Raw genomic sequence first — 19450 nt, forward strand, 5'->3', positions numbered from 1 at the left:
CTTCTGAAGCCTTATCTTCCCCCAACGAAGACTTTCAGAGTGGCAATAAGAAGAAATGCCAATTTACAGATGGAGATGTTGGAATAACAAGAGTACTGTGAACAGGAATGACTCCAAAATACAAGGAATAAATAAGGACAACAGATCCCTTACTTAAAGAATGCCCAAGGTGTTGGTGGGTGTGAAAAACAGTGGAAACAGTGGATCTGAAAGCTGGTCTCTGACAACGTGAGACTACTCATGTACACCGTTATCAATTTATAAACCACTCATTAATAACACAAACAACGGCGGCAGCAGCTGCTGTCACCATACATTAAGTGACTGCTCTGTGCCAGGGGCAGCCCCAAGAGCTTCATGTCCATGACCTCACTCACGAGTGCTGGCTCCTCCCTTCCCACATAGCTCCCGGGTGGCCCTCTGCCATTTGGGGAAGCAATTCCCCTTCTAGGATGTCCTTGGAGTTCAAGCAAGCTAATGGCACATAAATAACAAGGGGGATGGTGAGGACTGTGAGGAAGGGAAGAGAGCTACCCTGTGACTGGCTTGCCCACAGGCTCTGAATCACATGAGGCTTCTGAGAAGGTCAGGGTCACCAGCTTTGACCTGGGGGCCAATGGGAAGGTTCCACAACCTCTTGCTTTCTCCCATCCTTCTCATTTCTGCCCCCAAATTGACACATGGTTAAAGAAAAGAAGGGAAAGACTGATGCCTATAACTGAAGTGTGCAGTTTAGTGGCCCTAAACCAGACTTGTCACATGCAATCAAGTCATCATAGTGTTGGTGACAGAGTTAAGACAGTTGAAAAAACAGTTGCTATTCCAACTTCCAATTTTCAAGTTATTGTTGGGGCTGAAATTTCTCTCACCTCAAGTGTTTTTATTTTGGAAAATCTCCAAAGCACACTTTAGCTATATTTGCGTAATTGAAACATGAAAAAAATAGAGATGTTTTCAGCCACATTAAACTCTAACCAGATGCTCTTTAAAAGCTTTTTTGCATGTACATAGCACCTTTTATTCTAGCAGAGTCGTTTTATTCACCCCTGAAGTGCATCCACCGTAGACTGAAAACACTACCTTTTTTAGGAGTGATGGTAGCACGCCGACACACACAATCTCCGGAGCAGACGTGAAGAAGATCCCATCAGCCTTTTCAAGTCTCCCCCTCCGCTCATACCTCTGGGGATCCAAGTCCGAACCAACTTAACAAAGACGTACTGAATACTTTCTGTGTACCAGGCGCAAAGGGGCAGGGCAAGAAGAAGTTGGCATGAATATAACTGACTTGCAAAGTGAAAATGACACATCGGGTTCCCGTGAAAAGTGTCAGGGCTGGCACCCTACCTGGCTTACCTGAAGACAGTGCCTCAGGCATCTTTTCTTCTATTTTCTATCAAAATGAGAAGTGGTTTGGGCATTTAGCGGAAAAGCAGTGCGAAGAAACATTAATGACCGGTTTCCTAGAGCCCAAGAACTCTCACGTCACCAACCTGGGGAAAAGCCCTGAGTGCGACCTGGTAGTTCCTCGCTGGCTCCCACTCCCGCAGTGTTGGATCCCCCAGCAACCACTCTCACCCTTCCGTTCTCCCCAGGAGCCAGAAAGATCTTTTTTTCAAATGTAAACAGGATTATGTAACCTTCCAGGTTAAAACTCCACAGCAGTTTGATCTTATACTTAGAATCACACCCATATTCCCTACCATAAACCACAAGGCCCTGCCCTGACTGGGCTTCTATTTACCGCTCGGCCTCCCCGGGTCCTCCTACTTGCCCTATGACACCCCTAGCCGCACCGACCTCCTGGGGTTCCTAGAACACGCCAACTCCTTTCTTACCTCAGAGCCCTTTTGCTTATTGTTCCCACACCTGGACTGCTACTGGTCTTGCCCCTTCACATTACTCAGGTCCCCTCTGTCATCAAAAGTACCCCATGATTTTCTCTTACTTTTGTATCCTGGTGCTGTTACAAATTGTAATTATCTGACTTATTTGTTAACTTGTTTTTAGTTGATTCATCCCATTGACTTTAAAACTCTACGACAGCTGGAACCAATAGCATCCGCTTTTTAACGCCATACCCCTAGTGTGCAGGAAGGCGCCCCCGACACAGCAGAGTTGCCAGAAACCATCATTAAAGGGATGAGAGAAGTGAATTAAATTGCAAATAGTAAGTTAAAAAGAAACAATATAAGAGGGACATCATTTTTTAAAAAATTTTATGTCTTTACCACCATAAATACTGTTATACTAAAGGCAAGCTTCACATTCTGTTGGAAGTTTTTCATGTATTCATTTAACCAGGACCACCCTGCCTGAACTTGAGAGGCTGAGAGAACGAAGACCTAACTTATGGCTACAATTAGAAAGTTTCAAAGGGACTGCTTGAAACCACCAGGTTTGGCATATAATGCATTTTGAATAGGGGGGGTTAGCCCTTTCTCATTTCATTTGTGGTTGAAAGCAGAATTGCTTGTATGTATGTGTCATGCAGTTCCTTAAGAAAAATCACAAAAGAACCTTAAAGGCAAGCACCAGAACACTTAGAATGAAGACCGCACAGTGTTTTCCTGGGAAGTTAAGTGTGAAACTGGTCTTGTTCACCTTGCCGTTAAGCCCTAGTCTCGGATGACGGCCCACGGAGCTGCGGAAACTCAGAAGTGCCCTGGGTGCCCGTCCCTGCCTCCCCAACTCTGCCCAACAGCGAAAAATGATTTTCAGTCTTCAGGCTGTGCCCTGTCTTGTTCTTTGGTCAGTAAAGACCCAGTATGGCAGCTTCTAGGAGTCTGGCCACACCAGAAGGGGGCCTAGAATTGTTTTCCTGCTTAGGGATGCTCTCTGGAGAGCCTGGACAGGGCCCCGGGGGCTTGTCTACCAGGTGAACAGTACCCTTTCTCCAATGGCCTGATTTGCTCAGCCCTTAGGATTGCTCTTTCTGCTTGGTGTATTTAATTTCTCTGCTAGGACCATAGTTGCTCAGCACCTAGTTTATTTGGATGGGGTTCAGCTTCCTTGCACAATTCGTATCTTTCCATGTCACCTGCTCCCCATTCCCTAGCTGATGCTTGGGATCTGGCCCCAACTCGGGCAACTCACCTGGCATAATACTGCAGCCACCTGCTCCCACTCTCCCTGCGGGGTTGAAATACCCACTTGTGATCTATGCTACTCACCCCCATGCTGGGACTGACTCAACCATTTTTCATCTCCACCTCACAGCTGGTCTCTGAGGTCCCAGCATGCTTCATCAGTAACAGTGCATAGAGGAGACTAGTGGCCCCTTCACAGGACAGCCTTGCTTAAACCTGGCCATTACTCTGGGGACACAGTGACATAGCGGCTTCTCCAAGGCTGATGTTAAGTACAGGGCACCCAGTGGCATGAAATTTAAAGCCAGGTCACACAGTTTTCGTGAGTAAAACAAGAGGCTAAAATTAGATGAGCCCAGAGTTTCTTTTCGGGTCTAACATTCCAGTAAAACCATAAAAAGCCATTAGGTTCCAAATGCTATGCGTTTCCCACTTCACCTCCTTGACTATACTTCCCTGCAAAAACACCCCTGGTGGTTCCCCACTGTCCGTGGAATATAGTTACAACTTCTAGCATCAAAGCGCCTAAGGTCTTTAACATACTGGGAGCAAATAAAAATTGCACTTTACCTCATCTCAAGCTGGACACCGCACCTGACCTCCAGGCACAGAGCAGCTTGCCACTGCTGAACACAACACGTGCTCTCCCGCCACGTGCTTACATCACGTCCTCTGCCGAGAATGTCCTCCTCGCCCTTCCCTGGCAGAAATCACTACTCCTCTCCCAAGGTGTCCAGTTTAAATGTTTCCACCCCACCCCCACCCTGTGCAGCTTCCCTATTCTGCAGCTCAGATCCACTCGGGCAGAATTACATTTAGCCGTATGTTATAATGCTGGCCCGTTAAAATCAGAATTTTGGTGTCCTACTAGACTGGTTTTGAGGAACAGGATGGTGTAACATTTTATCTATATAGCACCAGGCAGGACCTTTCACAGCACACAGCATGTTGAGGGCACTCAGTAAATATCTGAGTTGAAAACTGGGTACCTATGGATGTGTACATCTGTCCTTCAGGCTATCAGAGACAGCAGTTAGTAAGGCAAGCCTTGAGCTGAAAAATTAAATAGGTTCTTTGCTGATACAATGTCTCTCCTTATGAATTCTCACCAGAGGACATTTTTTAATTTCCTTTTTTTAGAGAGAGAGGGAGAGGGGCGAAGAGAGAGACACACACACACACACACACAGAGACAAACATCAATGTCAGACAGCAACATTGATTGATTGCCTTCTTGTATGCGCCCCAACCAGTAGTCGAACCCGAGACCTTTTGGTCCATGGGGTGATGCTCCAACCAACTGAGCCACACAGGCCAGGGCAGTACAGTATCTCTTAATAAGATACGCAATTAGCAAGAAAAAGAAAAGATAAGAATGAACTAACATTTTTAAAGAGAAGAAGGGCTGAGAGGGGATAAAGACTTCTAACTCATATTTTCCTGTTCACAAAGGAACGTCTAGCCAAGGAGAAGACGTTGGTCCATTTTGAGATGTTGCTGAAATTATTCCTTCTCTCCTTTTTTCTCTAGTTTTCAGAGAACCAGTGCCCATTTGGAAAAGTAATGTAGACGCAAAAATGAAGAGAGCCATGCAATGATATATATCAACAAAGCCATTGAGTGATGATCGCTATGCCAAGAGAAAAGCATTACATAATGCCATCAAAATAGGACACTTGAGGAATGTCTTAGAGCTTAAGCAGCTGTCACCTGGTATTTTGGCATTCTTGAAGTATATGAAGAAATAGCCCCTGGAAACTGAAGAGTACAAATTATTTGCAAAAACAAGATTCCAAGGTCAAGAATGTTTTCCTCATCTATCCTCTATCTCTTTCACTCTCCTGAAGTTAAACTGTTAATGTCATTTTCACTTTAGAAAAATATGAAGCCCCAAAATATGTAAAATTCCAAAATATTGTGTTCAGGTTGGTTTCAAAGGAATAGAGCGGCATGCCTAATTATACCAGGTTTTCCTAAACATACTTGTTTATTTGGAGATACTTCTTTATTTTGTGGATTATCTAGACCTTTTATCTTTATGTATAGGTCATTAATCCCATTGGCAGAGAACATGAAGGAGAGGATAATATGTGACATTTAAATCTGTCAACTTTGCTGCTGGTAAAATGTCTGTTAGGGAAAAAGTTTAAAACCTTGGAATTTAAAAATGACGGATAGGTTTAATATGTGTGTTTTTCTTATTTCTTTACCTTCCAGCTCACTGAGGTGCTGTTCCAAAATCGCTTTATTCTAGGATCACTCCTTTCCTTTGTCCACTTGGTCAGAGTGGTCAGTGATGCTTCCTCTAGTTAATACACATTTATTGTGCACTGGCCGTGGGCTAGGAGCTGGGCTACAGTGTCAGAAGGTGCACCCTGCACTTCAGGAACTCCCGGTCTATCAGGGGGACAGTAAGTATGTGGCCAATTGCAATAAAGTTAGATTGAGGGTAAGGCGTAAACTCTGGGTGCCTTGGGAATACCATGGAGGAACGTACCCACGGGGTGGGGAGAGGACAGCGGGAAGGATGGGATCTGGAATCTGAGTGAGGAAAAGTGAGGCACGCTAGGGGCACTGTTTCTGCTGTGCTGCGGTCCAGCTCTGCTATCAAGAACCCCAAATTTCTTTTTACAATTCATTAAAACAAACAAAAAGGACAAATTAGTTTAAACCTTACCATATATTTTCAAGAACTAGTACTATTTATCTCTTTCTACACTTTCCAGACATCTGCAGTAGTAACTGTTAGTAAGAGTCCAGCAAACAAGGGTTAGGTTTTCCTGGATCATTTTCAAGTCATCAATTGACAGACTCACAGAATGTTAGTGCCCGAATGGCACTAAGGTACGACCTTTTTTCACTGCAAAACCTTCATAGAAGAGAAGCTTAGAGTCAATGAAAAAATGACCACTAAAGGAGTAGGGATATTTTTTCTCCATATTTCCCTTCTTGGTTGCTTGCTTGCCCATGAGTAGGCAGGAATATGAACTTTTAGAGAATCTGTTCCCTGTCCTTGAGGGATTAGGGCTGATGGAGCTGAAAACTGCCAGGACTGAGAAAGTAGCTGGCAGGGTGGGAAGACGGGTTACACACAGGGGCAATGAGCAAACAAGAGTTTGGGGATAATAGAAACCAGTGTTGGGGAAAGGAGTTACAAACGTGGAAAGGGTAAACAGCCGGACTGCTCCCACAGTATTAGATTGGAACTGGAGCTATTAAGATGCATTAATCAATGTATTTAATACAGGTAGACAGAGTAATAGATACGGCTATGTGTGTATGTGGGGGTCTATTCTTCCCTAGTTCTTTTGGTTGAGAGGGTCTGTAAGCAATGGGCACATTCTAGTTCAGTGAGCACACTGAAGGCCCAGATCTTGATTTCCATATACTATTTTCCATAATGGACCCAGGCCTTCTTGAAGATGTTGCTAATTCCAAGGTTGGTAGAGAAGGTACAAGATGCATACAGAACATCTTCTTCTGCCAGAAAGTAAGAAGGTACTCAGAAAATGATGAGGATTTGTCCAAAGAACACAGCTTGAAGGGGCTCCCACTGAACAAATCTGAGATCATTTGGGCATCAAAATAAATAATGGTTTTAAATGATTATGACCCATTGATTAAAATAGGAATCCACACATTCACACTGATATAAATAAATACAAAAGTAAATATGGGAGAAGGGAAAGCTCTTTCTTGCAGTAGACAGTTTATTCAGGAAAATATATCTACAGTCTCAAAGTATATTTCCACAAAACATTTACTAATTGCAAAGGGAAAAACTAACTTCACAGCGGAGAAATATGGCAGACGCCACCTTAACCAAGTAGGGCTGGCATGGACCAACCCCATTTATGTGTCTCCTGATACGATTGACTAAGAAGAGTGCGGCATTGCTGCTACGGCAGGGGTGTCAAAGTCATTTTCACCGGGGCCACGTCAGCCTCGCGGTTGCCTTCCAGGGGCCGAATGTCATTTTAGGACCATATAAATGTAGCTACTCCTTAACGAGGGGCAAGGAGCTCTACATTCGGCCCTTTGAAGGCAACCGCGAGGCTGACGTGGCCCCCGGTGAAAATGACTTTGACACCCCTGTGCTATAGTATTCCTGCCAAAACAATGCACAAATGCTATCTTATTATGAGGAAACATCACATGACTCTAAATTTGAGGAACATTTTACTCTTCAAAAAGGTCAAGTCACAAAAGACAAGGAAAGGCTGCAGAACTGTTTAAGATTCAAGGAGACCCATGACAACTAACTGTAACATATAATCCTGGACCAAAGGAAAAGATAATTTTTTCCTTTAAAACATATCATTATGACTATTATTATTTTGGTAAAAAGTTGAACGGGAACTATGGATTGGAAGTTAATATTATATCAATGTTAATTTACTGAATTTGAGTGTGTTTATGTAGAGGGCTGTATTTCTTTTAGAATAGTATCCCTAAAATATATAAATTGATTCAGAAAAATATAAACACACACACATATATATATAAATACTGGGAGGCAGGGGGAAGTGGGAGAGCAAGAGAAGAGAGGGAGGGGAAGGGATGGAAGAAAGGGAGAAAGCAAATGTAAAATGTTAAAAACTGGAGAACCTGAAAGAAGTGTATATGGGAATTCCTTATTATGTTTATATATTTTCTGTGTTTTAAGTTATTTCAATGGTAAGAGTTAAAAGTAAAGAGCATGGGTTTTGGTGTGATTCACCCAATTTTGAATTCTCAGTCTAATATTTATCATCCATGAGACTCCAGGGAAGTTATTTAATTATTCTGAGCTCCAGTTTCCTTATTTCATCACCAATAAAGGACTACTATAAAGGAATGCTGTGAAGATTACATAAGATAATGCACAAATTGAGCACTGGTCGGTGGTGGGTTTATCTGGTAGAGGGCCTGATACCCAATGAATGACACAATACATACTTGCTGAAAAGATGAACAAGTTCCTTATTCTTGCCCCTTCCGCTCCAAATGGACCAAGTGATATTACTTAGAGAAAAGTACACGCTTCAACTTTTAGCAATCTAAGGTATGAGATTTTCTTAGCAACTGAATAATATAAAACAAAACCTTGAATAACAATAAATGCCACCACACATTTGGATGGTGCTTCAAAGTTTGCTCAGCACTTTGTACTCATGTTTCATGTGACACTGAATGGAACAGGCAGGCATTCAAGTTAAAGTTCAACACAGTGTTAATAATAGCGAATCTACAGTGCCTTGGGTTATGACTGTCAAAGAAGAGGTCAAGCCCTTGCTACTTAAATCTCAAACGAGGCTTCAGAGGTTCAGGGCTGCGAGGTACAAAACGAGGTGCAATTTAATGTCCATCTGGGCATCTGTTCCTAAGATGCTGGCACTGCTGTGTTTGTGGTTCACAGTGTATTTGGGGCAGTGACAGGGCAGAGAAGGGGACCCAGGTTGTGACTGGGAAGTTTCTTCTCTCGGCCAAGATGTGCACATGAATTTGAAATTACCCAAGAGGGTGTTTCAGAGCTGCCTGCCAAAGAGTGGTGTCTTCTAAACTGGAGAACAGCTGCTGGGCACAGGCACGCAAACACAGAGACATACTCACAGAGCCTATACCTGTCTCTACTTGTCTGCTCTGCACAGATGGCTCCTGGCTTTTGGGTCGCCTCATCCTGAAGCCCCGTCCAGTCAGACCCTTTCTTCAGTGGAGATTGGCAAGCCGTGGGGTGAGGATTCTGCAAGGTCGCCTGTCTTCAGAGCATGAAGGACGCTGCCCCGCGAGTGAAGAGGCTTATATTTAGTGTTTGGGCCCAGTCAGCGCTGGGCTCCCCACTGTCTCTCCTGCACAGAACTGCCAGTGGCCCCTGGTTGCAAATCCTCTGTGGCTTTGAAGTTCACAGGACAAAAACTGAGAGAGTGTCCAAAAAGAAGAGAAGAAAACATTGGTGTTGGTCCCTGGATTCCACTACTGGATCTTGGTGGGAATGAGAAGAGAGGACTGCCAGGCTTGATCAAGCAAGTTGCCTGTACAGTAAGGTAAGTGTCCCTGTTGCTGCCGAGGACGGGCTGTGGGGATGTTTCTGTGTGATCCGACATCTGGAAATCGCCAACACCACTCTCCAAGAGCAGGATCTTCTGGATATTATGCAAGGGGATACAGTAATCTCAGGTGCAATTAAGAGCTTATGAGGATGATGACTTTTAGACTAATATGAGTAAGAGCTGCTTGCAAAATAGAAGGACTATTCAGACAATAAGTTTTGCCAAAATAGTAGGCATGAAAGTAAACCAAAATAAAAATTTAAATTAGTAACCTCTTAAGAATAAGACAAATGGTTAAAAACTTAAAAAATGGTTCAGGCAAATAACTTTCCTTGTGAATAGCTTGATTTTATAAGCCGATGTGAGTGATGAATACATAATTTAAAAACCATCATGATGTGATGAAAACAGAGAATTACACTGGAAGGCTAGATTGAGAGAAGAATTCTCTTTTCATGGAAAGACAGGAGAAACTAATATCTTAGAATTGCAACTAGATTGCATTCTTTTTTCTTTACTTTTCTTCATATTTCTTTGATATTAAGATTTGATGAACTGCAGCCAGAAAACAGAAGCATATTTTTGAGGTAGGATTTTCGGAAGGTCTTCAGGGTTACCTACCATCTCAAAGAACATGATTGGATATCCATGACACATCACATCTCAATGTCAATAGGAAATGATGCTGAATTGCTGCCAAATGATACCAAAGAAAGTTCTGCTCACTGGACTTGCTGAATGGGAGTATCAGTCAGTGTTTAGGATGACTGCATGGTTTTGAATACCAGAGCCTCGATCGGCAGAGAATATAAATATGTCAGCTAAAATGCTCAACATAGTCATTCTTATTTCTCTTCATAATGACAGATGATCACATATCTTTTTTTCAATATCTGTGCAAGTCTCAAGGACTTCAAGACATGCAATACATACACCATACGTTCATCACGTTTATGTGTGTGTTAGGTTTATATAAAGGAGGGCCTGGAGTGTTGTCCTACTGGAGAGCTCTCTCAAGTTCAGGTAATATTCCTCTTGGTGCAACAAAAAATGCCTTTCCTGTGGTGGCACTTCCCAGTATACAGGCACACCTTGTTCGATTGTGCTCTGCTTTATTGCACTTCACAGATGCCATGGTTTTTTCAAATTTTAAACTGAAGGCAAGATCCTCCACCAGCAAAAAGATTATGACTCACTTTAGTGTGATACTTGCTTTATTGCAGTGGTCTGACCTGACCTTGCAATATCTCTGAGATGATCAATCACCCCTCAAAAACAAATATTCCAAGTAGATATATCTCCACAGTATCAATTGATACTATTATGAAACTCCCATTATACTTAATTAAAAGTTAGCATACTTTCAGAGCTGTTTGCTCTTGAAAATTTCTAAAGGCAGATAATGGTCACAGGTTATTCCCACTTCTTTAAAACAAATACGTAGGGCAATTAAGACAGGACTATTCTTGATGAGAGCTCTCCAAGTAATTTTCCAAGGCAATGTGGGTTTGGGTTTTTATAATAACCAATGCAAAAATTCTGGGGCAAAGCAAAGTATTGATTATAAACAAAGAAGTATAATTTTTAAAAAGAGCTTAGTTTTGAAGAATGGGGAAAAAAGTAAAGGGCCCTGTATTCTCTCTTCAGGATAGAGTCCATACATATATATTTTTTTAACTTAAGGCACCATTTTCCTTACCAATGACATACAGCTCCTTGCTTCTCTAAGATGCCACATTACAAAACATTTAAAAGATACCAGTTGCTTTTATTTGCATTCGATAGGAACTACTGACCACCAGCATTTAATAATCATTCATAATGCGCACAAAATAGCTTTTTTCTTTCATTATAACTAAGGGAAGCACATTTATATTTACTATAATTTGTCTTCTCATTTGTTTATTCATTCAGCAAATGTCTGAGAGTGCCTACCATGTGCAGTGCATGAGGCAAACATGGTTTCTAGGTGCTAAGTGCAGGAATCCTTACAGAGGGGCCGATTACTAGTGACTTAAACATATATATTGTTCATATTGTTTACCATGTAAGTGCTTTCTCCCTCCTTTCTGATTAAAAGAAAAGTTATGAACACTCCCAAAATTATTTTTCCTACTTTTTGAAGGTTATTTAGTGTCTGTGAGATATGGAGAGAATGTTACACACCAAGTAATCAAAAAATCAATCTTAAATATATATTTTAGTGCAAGTACCTGAGACTTCTTTGAAGGATGTTGACATTTCTGCTGACCTAAACCACATCGAAGGCTCACATGCTGATAGGTTGTCCCTTAGAATTGGGTCAGACAGGAAGTCCATAAAGAAGACATTAGAACAAAATTTGCACTATAATCTCATAGCTATCTGGGGTTCAAATATGATGGAAATTCAAGATGTTTCTATCTAATCTGACAAAATTAGTTAATCACTGGAGGCTACATCTGAAAGGGGCAGTATTTGGGTGAGGATACTAACCGTAACAACAGTGCCATTTTATACCTATAAAGTGTTTTACATTGTTTATAAATTGCAGTGTCAGTCACTCACCTGACCCTATGGTGACCCTGCACAAAAGGAAAGGCAGGTTTTATTCGCTGTTCAGCAGGTGGAAAAATTAGGTTTTATATGTTAAGGGACCCAGTTGATTTCTTTCTGATGTACAGTCTCATTAAGTAATTTCTCAAATGAAAGACTGGAAGAATTCTGAGTTCTCAGCATGAGTACTCACAGCTCCAACCTACTGGTGAAGGTGGCAGATACTGGAAACTATGGCACAAGAGAAGAGTTTCAGGCCTCTCCCCACATCCCACCCTCTTCCTGCCTCCATTTCCCTTCTAGGTACTCACCCTACAGTTCTTTCCTCTGACCCTTAAAAAATCAGGTTAGTCGCTAAAACAGATAAAAGCTACTGCCTTTTTCCTTTTGAGTGGGGGGTTGGTGCAGAAATGGTACAGTGCATTAGTGTATTCACCTGTACGCGAATGTAAATGGAGTTTTAAACTGCTTGTTAGTGCTGCCATCGGCCTGGCAACATAAAACACTGTCTCATCAGATCAGACCAATTGCCACCCAGTTTTGATTCTGCTTCTGGTGGAAGCATAACCTGGTCCTTGAGAAAAGCAGTGTATAGTGGGTAAGAGTGAACAGCACAGGAAAAAAATTCTCGATGTGGAAAAATGGTAAGCGTGGTTAACCAAGAGCAGAATCAGACAGGCAGAGCTGAACAGAGCAGTCTTAAGAGGATGAAGGGGATCTTTTTGACAGATCTTGAGAGAGTATACTGATCTGGTAAGTAAGCTCCTGAGGGTAACAGTGTGTAGGCTACCCAGACATACAGTCAGTCCTACGTTACTAGCAATGGCCAAACACACAAGGCTTCATTTCTTCCTTGCATTTTTCCTGGAATTTATTGAGTACTTATTTAAAGTTTGCTGTCATTGTTTGGAGGTTTTAAGCTACTTTTCTCTTGTTTTGGTGGCTTAAAATGAATGTCTTAGGTCTTCAAAAAGGGTCTAGAGACAATCCCTTGACTAGGAAAATAGACTTCAAGGGAGGAAAGCATGGTGGACTGAGAAGAGGCCGCTTCTGTGCGCTTCTTCGAACTGCTGCCCTGGCCCGGAAACAAAGAGACAGAGGCAGCTGCCTTTGAGCCACAGTATTAAACTACCAGGTTGCGACTAGGGACACCAACATCTTGGTTTTCAGCTGCTCTGAACATCTTCACACGAAGCTATTTTGAGAACCTTTGCATTTGATCAGGGGGCACGTCGGGTTAAGCCTTGTGTTTTCCATCTCAGTTTTAGATCCTAAGCAGGTGCAGTTAGTAATTTGGAATTTTGAAAATTATTATTGTATATCACCCTAACGCAAAAATAACATTATATTAAAGAAGAAAAGTATGTTATTGAGATGGAGACTTGTTTCTTCAATAAAATTAAAAGCTTTTAGGAGTTGAATTTTAAAAATCACTGATATTTTCAATCATAATAATTGTTTAGCAAATTTTGGTTAAAAATATAAAAAAAACCATTTGGCTAGAGTTAGGACAATATATAACTATGCTCAGGCCTATAATAAACTACTTATTATTCTTAGAATATTGCTGACTAGAATACCACTGTATATCTTGGACATTTAGGACTGTCTGACAACAAACTGTGGTTTCCATCCTTTTTTTTGGTTTGCCAATGTCTACTTGACTTTTTTGATTTAATGGTTATTGTATTTTTTTTCCATTACCATAGTCCTTTTATAACTACCCATTCCCCAAATCACCACACTGTTGTCCATGTCCATGAGTTCTTTTTCTTTTCTGCTCAATCCCTCCATCCCCTCACCTCCCACCTACAGCTGTCAGCCTGTTCTCCATCTGTAAGTCCCTCCTCATTTTCCTTGTTAGTTCAGTGTGTCCATTAGATTCCACATATGAGTTAACTCATATGGCATTTGTTTTTCTCTGACTGACTTATGTCACTTAGCATAATGTTCTCCAAGTCCATCAATAGTGTTGAAAGGGTAACATTTTCTTCTTTTCTTAGGCCAAGTATAATTCCATTGTGTAAATGTCCCATAGCTGTTTTATCCACTCACCTACTGATGGACACTTGGACTGCTCCCATATCTTAGCAATTGTAAATAATGCTGCAGTGGACACAGGGGTGCTTATGTTCTTTCAAATTAGTATTTTGGGTTCCTTCAGATATATTCCCTGAAGTGGGATCACTGTGTTAAAACACAGTTCCTTAATTTTTTGAGGTATCTCTCCATACTGCTCTCCACAGGGGCTGCACCAATCTGCATTCCCACAAACAGTGAAAATGGTTGCCCTTTCTCCACATACTTGCCAGCACTTGTTGTTTGTGGATTTATTGATGACGGCCATTCTGACAGGTGTGAGATGATATCTCACTGTGGTTTTAATTTGCATTTCTATGATGATTAGTGATGTTGAGCATCTTTTCATTTGTCTATTGGCTGTCTGTATGTCCTCTTTGAAGAACCATCTATTCAGGTCCTTTGCCCATTTTTCAATTGGGTCGTTTGTTGTTTTGGTGTTGAGATTTGTAAGTTCTTGATAAATTTTGGATTTTAACCTTTATCAGATGTATTGGCAAACATGTTCTCACATCCTGTGGATTGTCTTTTTACTTTGTGGATGATTTTCTTTGCTGTGCAAAAACTTCTTAGTTTGAGGTAGTCCCATTTGTTTATTTTTTCTTTTGTTTTTCTTGCTTAGTGAGATATATCCTATAAAATATATCTAAGAGCAATGTACCAGATTTTGCTGCCTATGCTTTCTTCTATGATTTTTATGGTTTCAGGTCTAACATTTAAGTCTTTGATCCATTTTGAATTTATTCTTTTATGTGGTGTAAGAAGATGGTCTAGTTTCATTTTTCTGCATGTGTCTGTCCAATTTTCCGAACACCATTTATTGAATAGATTATCTTTAGCCCATTGCATGTGCTTGCTTCCTCTGTCGAGTATTAATTGATTCTAAAGGTGTGGGTTTATTTCTGGGTTCTCTATTCTGTTCCATTGATCTATGTGTCTGTTTTTATGCCAAAACAGCCAGTACCATGCTGTTTTGATTACTATGGTCTTATAGTATAATTTGATATTAGGTAGGGTGATTCCTCCAACTTTGATTTTGTTTTTCAGAATCACTGTTGCTATGCAGGGCTTTTTTTGGTTTCATATAAATTTTTGAAATATTTGTTCTATTCCTATGAAATACATCATTGGAATCTTGATAGGAATTGTGTTGAATCTATAGATTGCTTTGGGTAGTATGGACATTTTAATGTTAATTCTTCCTATCCATGAACACAGTATGTGCTTCCACTCATTTGTATCTTCTTCAGTGTCTTATAATTTTCCAAGTGCGGTTTTTTTATATCCTTGCTTAGTTTTATTCCTAGGTATTTTATTCTTTTTGTAGCAATTGTGAATGGGATTGTTTTCTCAATGTTGCTTCCTGTTAGTTTATTACTAGCATATAAAAATGCAACTAATTTCTGATATTAACTGTATCCTGCTACTATGCTGAATCCATTTATTTATCAGTTCTAGAGTTTCTTGGTGGAATCATTGGGATTTTCTATGTACAGTATCATGTCATCTGCAAATAACGACAGTTTTACTTCTTCCTTTCCAATTTAGATGCCTTTATTTCTTCTTGTCAGACTGCTGTGGCTAGGACTTCCAGTACTATGTTGAATAAGAGAAGTGAAAGCAGATATCCCTGTCTCATTCCCAATCTTAAGGGGACACTTGTAGTTTTTGCCCACTGAGTAAGATCCTGGCAGTGGGTTTGTCATATATGGCCTTTATTATGTTTAGGTGTGTTCCCTCTTTCCCACTTTGCTGAGAGTTTTTATCGTAAATGGGTCTGGGTTTTATCAAATGCTTTTTCTGCATCTATTGATATGTTCATGTGGTTTTTATTTTTCCTTTTGTTTATGTGGTGAATCACATTCATCGATTTGCGAATGTTGTTCCAACCTTGCTTTCCCGATATAAACCTCACTTGATGCTGGTGTATGATCCTTTTGATGCATTGTTATATTTGATTTGTTAATATTTTGTTGAGTATTTTAGCGTGTATGTTCATCAGCGATATTGGCCTATACTTTTCTTTCTTTGTAGTTCTTTTTCTGGTTTTGGAATTAGGGTAACGCTGGCCTTGTAAAATGAGTTTGGGAGCCTTCCTTTCTCTTGAATTTTATGAAATAGTTTGAGGAGGAGAGATGCTAGTTCTCAGAATATTTGGTAAAATTCATCTGGTCCAAGGCTTTTGTTTGTTGGGACTTCTTTGATTACTGCTTCAATTTCACAAGGTATAATCTGTCTACTTGGATTCTCTGATTCTTCCTGATTTAGTTTTGGAAGACTGTATGTTTCCAGGAATTTAATCATTTCATCCAGGTTGTCCAGTATGTTGGTATATAGTTGATCCTAGTATTTTCCTAAAATCCTTTGTATTTCTTTAGTATCACTTGTTATTTTCCCTCTTTCATTTATGACTTTATTTATTTGGGTCATCTCTGTCTTTTTCTTGATGAGTTTGGTTAAAGGTCTGTCAATCTTGTTTTTCTCTTCAAAGAACCAGATCGTGGATTCATTGATCTTTTGTACCACTTTAAAAAGACTCTTATTTTTTTCATTTCTCCTCTGATCTTTATTATTTCCTTCCTTCTACTCATTTTGGGCTTTGTTTGTTGTTTCTTTGAAGTTCCTTTAAGTGTAAAGTTAGATTGCTTATTTGAGCTTCCTTTTGTTTTTTTGAGATAGGCCTGTAATGCTGTGAATTTCCCTCTTAGGAATGCTTTCCTAGTGTCCCACAGACTTTGTGTTGTTGCATCCTCATATTCATTTATTTCAAGGTATGTTTTGACATCTTCCTTGGTCTCGTTGTTGGCCCATTCATTATTTAATAACATGTTATTTAGCTTCCATGTCTTTGTGTGTTTTTCAGTGTTCTTCTTGTGTCTCATTTCTATTTTCATAGCATTATGGTCAGAGAAGACGCTTGACATGTTTCAATCTTATTAAATTTATTGAGATTTATTTTGTGTCCTCACTTGTAGTCTATCCTAGAAAACATTCCATGTGCACTTCAAAAGTATGTGTATTCTACTGCTTTGGGATGAAATGCTTTGAATATATCAATTAAATCAATTTGATCTAGTGTACTGTTTAAGGCTGCTGTCTCCTTGTTGATTTTCTGTCAGGAATATCTATCCATTGAAGTCAATGGGATGTTAAAATCCCCAACTATTACTGTAATTCTGTCGATCTCTCCCTTCATGTCCATCAAGATTTGCTTCACATATTTAAGTACACCTAAGTTGAGCGTGCAAATGTTTCGTAGGGTTATATCCTCTTGTTATATTGTTCCTTTATCATTAAGTAGTGTCCTTCTTTGTCTCTTACTATAGCTTTGGTTTTAAAATCTATTACATTGGATATAAGTATTGCTAGCCCCACTTTCCATTTGCATGAAATATCTTTTTCCATCTCTTTACTTTTATTCTGTGTGTATCTTTCAATCTGAGAGGGGTTTCTTGGAGGCAGCATATATATGGGTCTTGTTTTCTTATCCATTCAGCTACCCTGTATCTCATGGTTGGAGTATTTAAGCCATTTATATTTAAGGTGATTATTGATAGATATGTATTTAGTGCCATTTTATTGTTAGACTATTTTCTTCTTCTTTCTTTCTCTCTTTCTGTCTTTCTTTCTCTTTCTTTCTTTCTTTTTCTTTCTCTCTCTCTCTCTCTCTCCCCCCCCCTCCCTCCCTCCTTTCCTTCCTAATTTATCTTTCTTTCTTTCTTTCTCTCCTCCTCTTCTTCTTCCTCCTCCTTCTTCTTCAAGCAAACCCTTTAACATTTCTTGTAGTACTGGTTTGGTGTTAACAAACTCCTTTAGCTTTTTCTTCTCTGGCAAACTCCTTATTTTTCCACTGATTTTAAATGACAGCCTTGCTGGGTAAAGTAGCCTTGGCTATAGGTCCTTGCTTTTCATCTCCTTGAATATTTCATGTCATTTCCTTCTGGCCTGAAATGTTTCCTTTGAAAATCAGATGATAGTCTAATGGGTGCTCCCTTGTAGGTAAGTATCTGTTTTTCTCTTGTGGCTTTTAGGATTCTCTCCTTGTCTTTAAATGTTGTCATTTCATTTATGATGTGTCTTGGAGTAGGCCTGTTTGGGTTCACCTTGTTTGGCACTCTGTGAGTTTCCTGGACTGTGTGCCTTTTTCCTTTATCAGATTAGGTAAGCTTTCGGTCATTATATATTCAAATAGGCTCTTGATCCCTTGCTCTCTCTCCTCTTCTTCTGGTATTTCCATGATGAGGATGTTGTAATGCTTCATGTTGTCAAACTGTTTCTTAAGCTTTGTTTTCAAAAAAATTCTTTTTGCTGCTCTGCCTGGGTATTTTTTCCTACCTTGTCTTCTAAATCACCGATTCTATCTTCTGCTTCATCTAACGTACTTTTTATTCTTTCCAGTGTATTATTTATTTCAGATATTGCCTTCTTTATTTATGACTGGTCCTTTTTTTATGGTTTCTTTGTCTTTTTTCATGATGTTGAGTATCCTTATAATTATTACTCTAAACTATCTGATAAATTGCTTGCCTCCATTTATTCTAGTTCTTCTTCAGGAAAATTCTCTTGTTTTTTCATTTGGCGTCTGTTTTTCTGTCTTCCCATTTTGGCTGCTTCTTTGTATCCTTCCCCTCTGCCCACAGCATTGGGGAACTGCTGATCAGTGACCTCAAGCTGTAATCTGCAATCAACTTTAAGCACTACAGGGCAGGGCAGAGTATTTTTTGTGGGTGGGGCTACTGCTTCCCCTCAAGCTGATGCCACTTGGAGAGGAGAGCTGTGCCTGAGAAAAAATGGCTCCTATATGGGGGATGACTCAGCACAGGGATCCTTGTGGCCCTTCCTTCAGTTCTCTCCACAGAGACCCCCGACTTTTCTGAAACATCTCTAGTCTTCTTTGTCCTCCCTCTGCTGGAGCCTAGTGTAAGTGCCTGCAAACAAAATTTTGTGTGTTGGCTCTTTGAGAGGCTCTGCGTCTCCATCCGTCTCTCCCTGGCAGACAGAAACACCACTGCTTTTCACAGCTGGATGTTATGTGGGTTCCTTTCCAGCTCTGGTGCTATAGGGTTCGGAGCCCAGCTTGGGTTTTAGACCCCACACTTCTCAGGGGGAATCCCCTGGCTGCTGAAACATCCCTCCTGCACTTCAGCTGCTGGGAGTCCAGCCCTCCTTTTCATGTTTCCTCCACTCTCCCTGCCAGTCTTGTTGTGGTGAAGTGGTTTCTTCTTTCTGTCCTTGGTTATAAGGCTTCTCTCCAGCTAGTGTTCAGTTGGTTATTCAGGATGATGTCTCTACAATTTAGTTGTAATTCCAATTGATCCTGAAGGAGGTTAGTGTAGCTTCCACTTAACTCTTTTGTTATCTTGGACTCTACTATGGCTTCCCTCTTGAACTTTGACAACTAGAAACAAAGATCCACTCCCTGAAGCTACATAGAGTTGAAACAAAAGTAAACTAAACACAAAACAAAACCCATTTCTTTTAAAATATTTTAAGCTAAGTATTTGCAAATTTCCCTTATATGTCTTCCCTTCATGTAAATCAAACCTTAATAAAATAAATGCAAAAGAGATGTTAAGAATCACCATCTTTGCTCTACATTAAAAGTCTTCCATTGCAAACTTCAACCAGCATATTCTACTTTTGTGTTGATATATGGAATTCTTGTAGAGGTTTTCAGTGGGAAGAAAATAAAATACAATTATAGAGTACTAAAATAAA

At 40.2% G+C, this 19450-nt stretch overlaps 2 protein-coding genes across 10 annotated transcripts in view; one reads left to right on the forward strand and one right to left on the reverse strand.

The window, feature by feature from the left end:
* The window catches only part of CMSS1 (cms1 ribosomal small subunit homolog), a 379939-nt gene that overhangs the window by 59636 nt on the left and 300853 nt on the right, over positions 1-19450 (reverse strand). The window contains exon 1 of one of the 8 annotated variants that reach the window (XM_045193527.3): positions 3660-3791. The exons of the other annotated variants lie outside the window; for them this stretch is intronic. The gene's annotated coding sequence lies outside the window, so the exon portion shown is untranslated. Of the gene's footprint in view, positions 1-3659; positions 3792-19450 lie in introns of those variants that run through there. 8 annotated transcript variants of the gene reach the window in all.
* FILIP1L (filamin A interacting protein 1 like) overlaps positions 8700-19450 on the forward strand; it is a 310336-nt gene continuing 299585 nt past the window's right edge. Inside the window, exon 1 of one of the 2 annotated variants that reach the window (XM_045193525.3) lies at positions 8700-9112. The gene's annotated coding sequence lies outside the window, so the exon portion shown is untranslated. The remainder of the gene's footprint in view (positions 9113-19450) is intronic. The other variant, XM_045193524.3, reaches the window with a different exon arrangement.

The sequence above is a fragment of the Desmodus rotundus genome, chromosome 2 (assembly GCF_022682495.2).
Source record: "Desmodus rotundus isolate HL8 chromosome 2, HLdesRot8A.1, whole genome shotgun sequence".
Taxonomy (NCBI): Eukaryota; Metazoa; Chordata; class Mammalia; order Chiroptera; family Phyllostomidae; genus Desmodus; species Desmodus rotundus.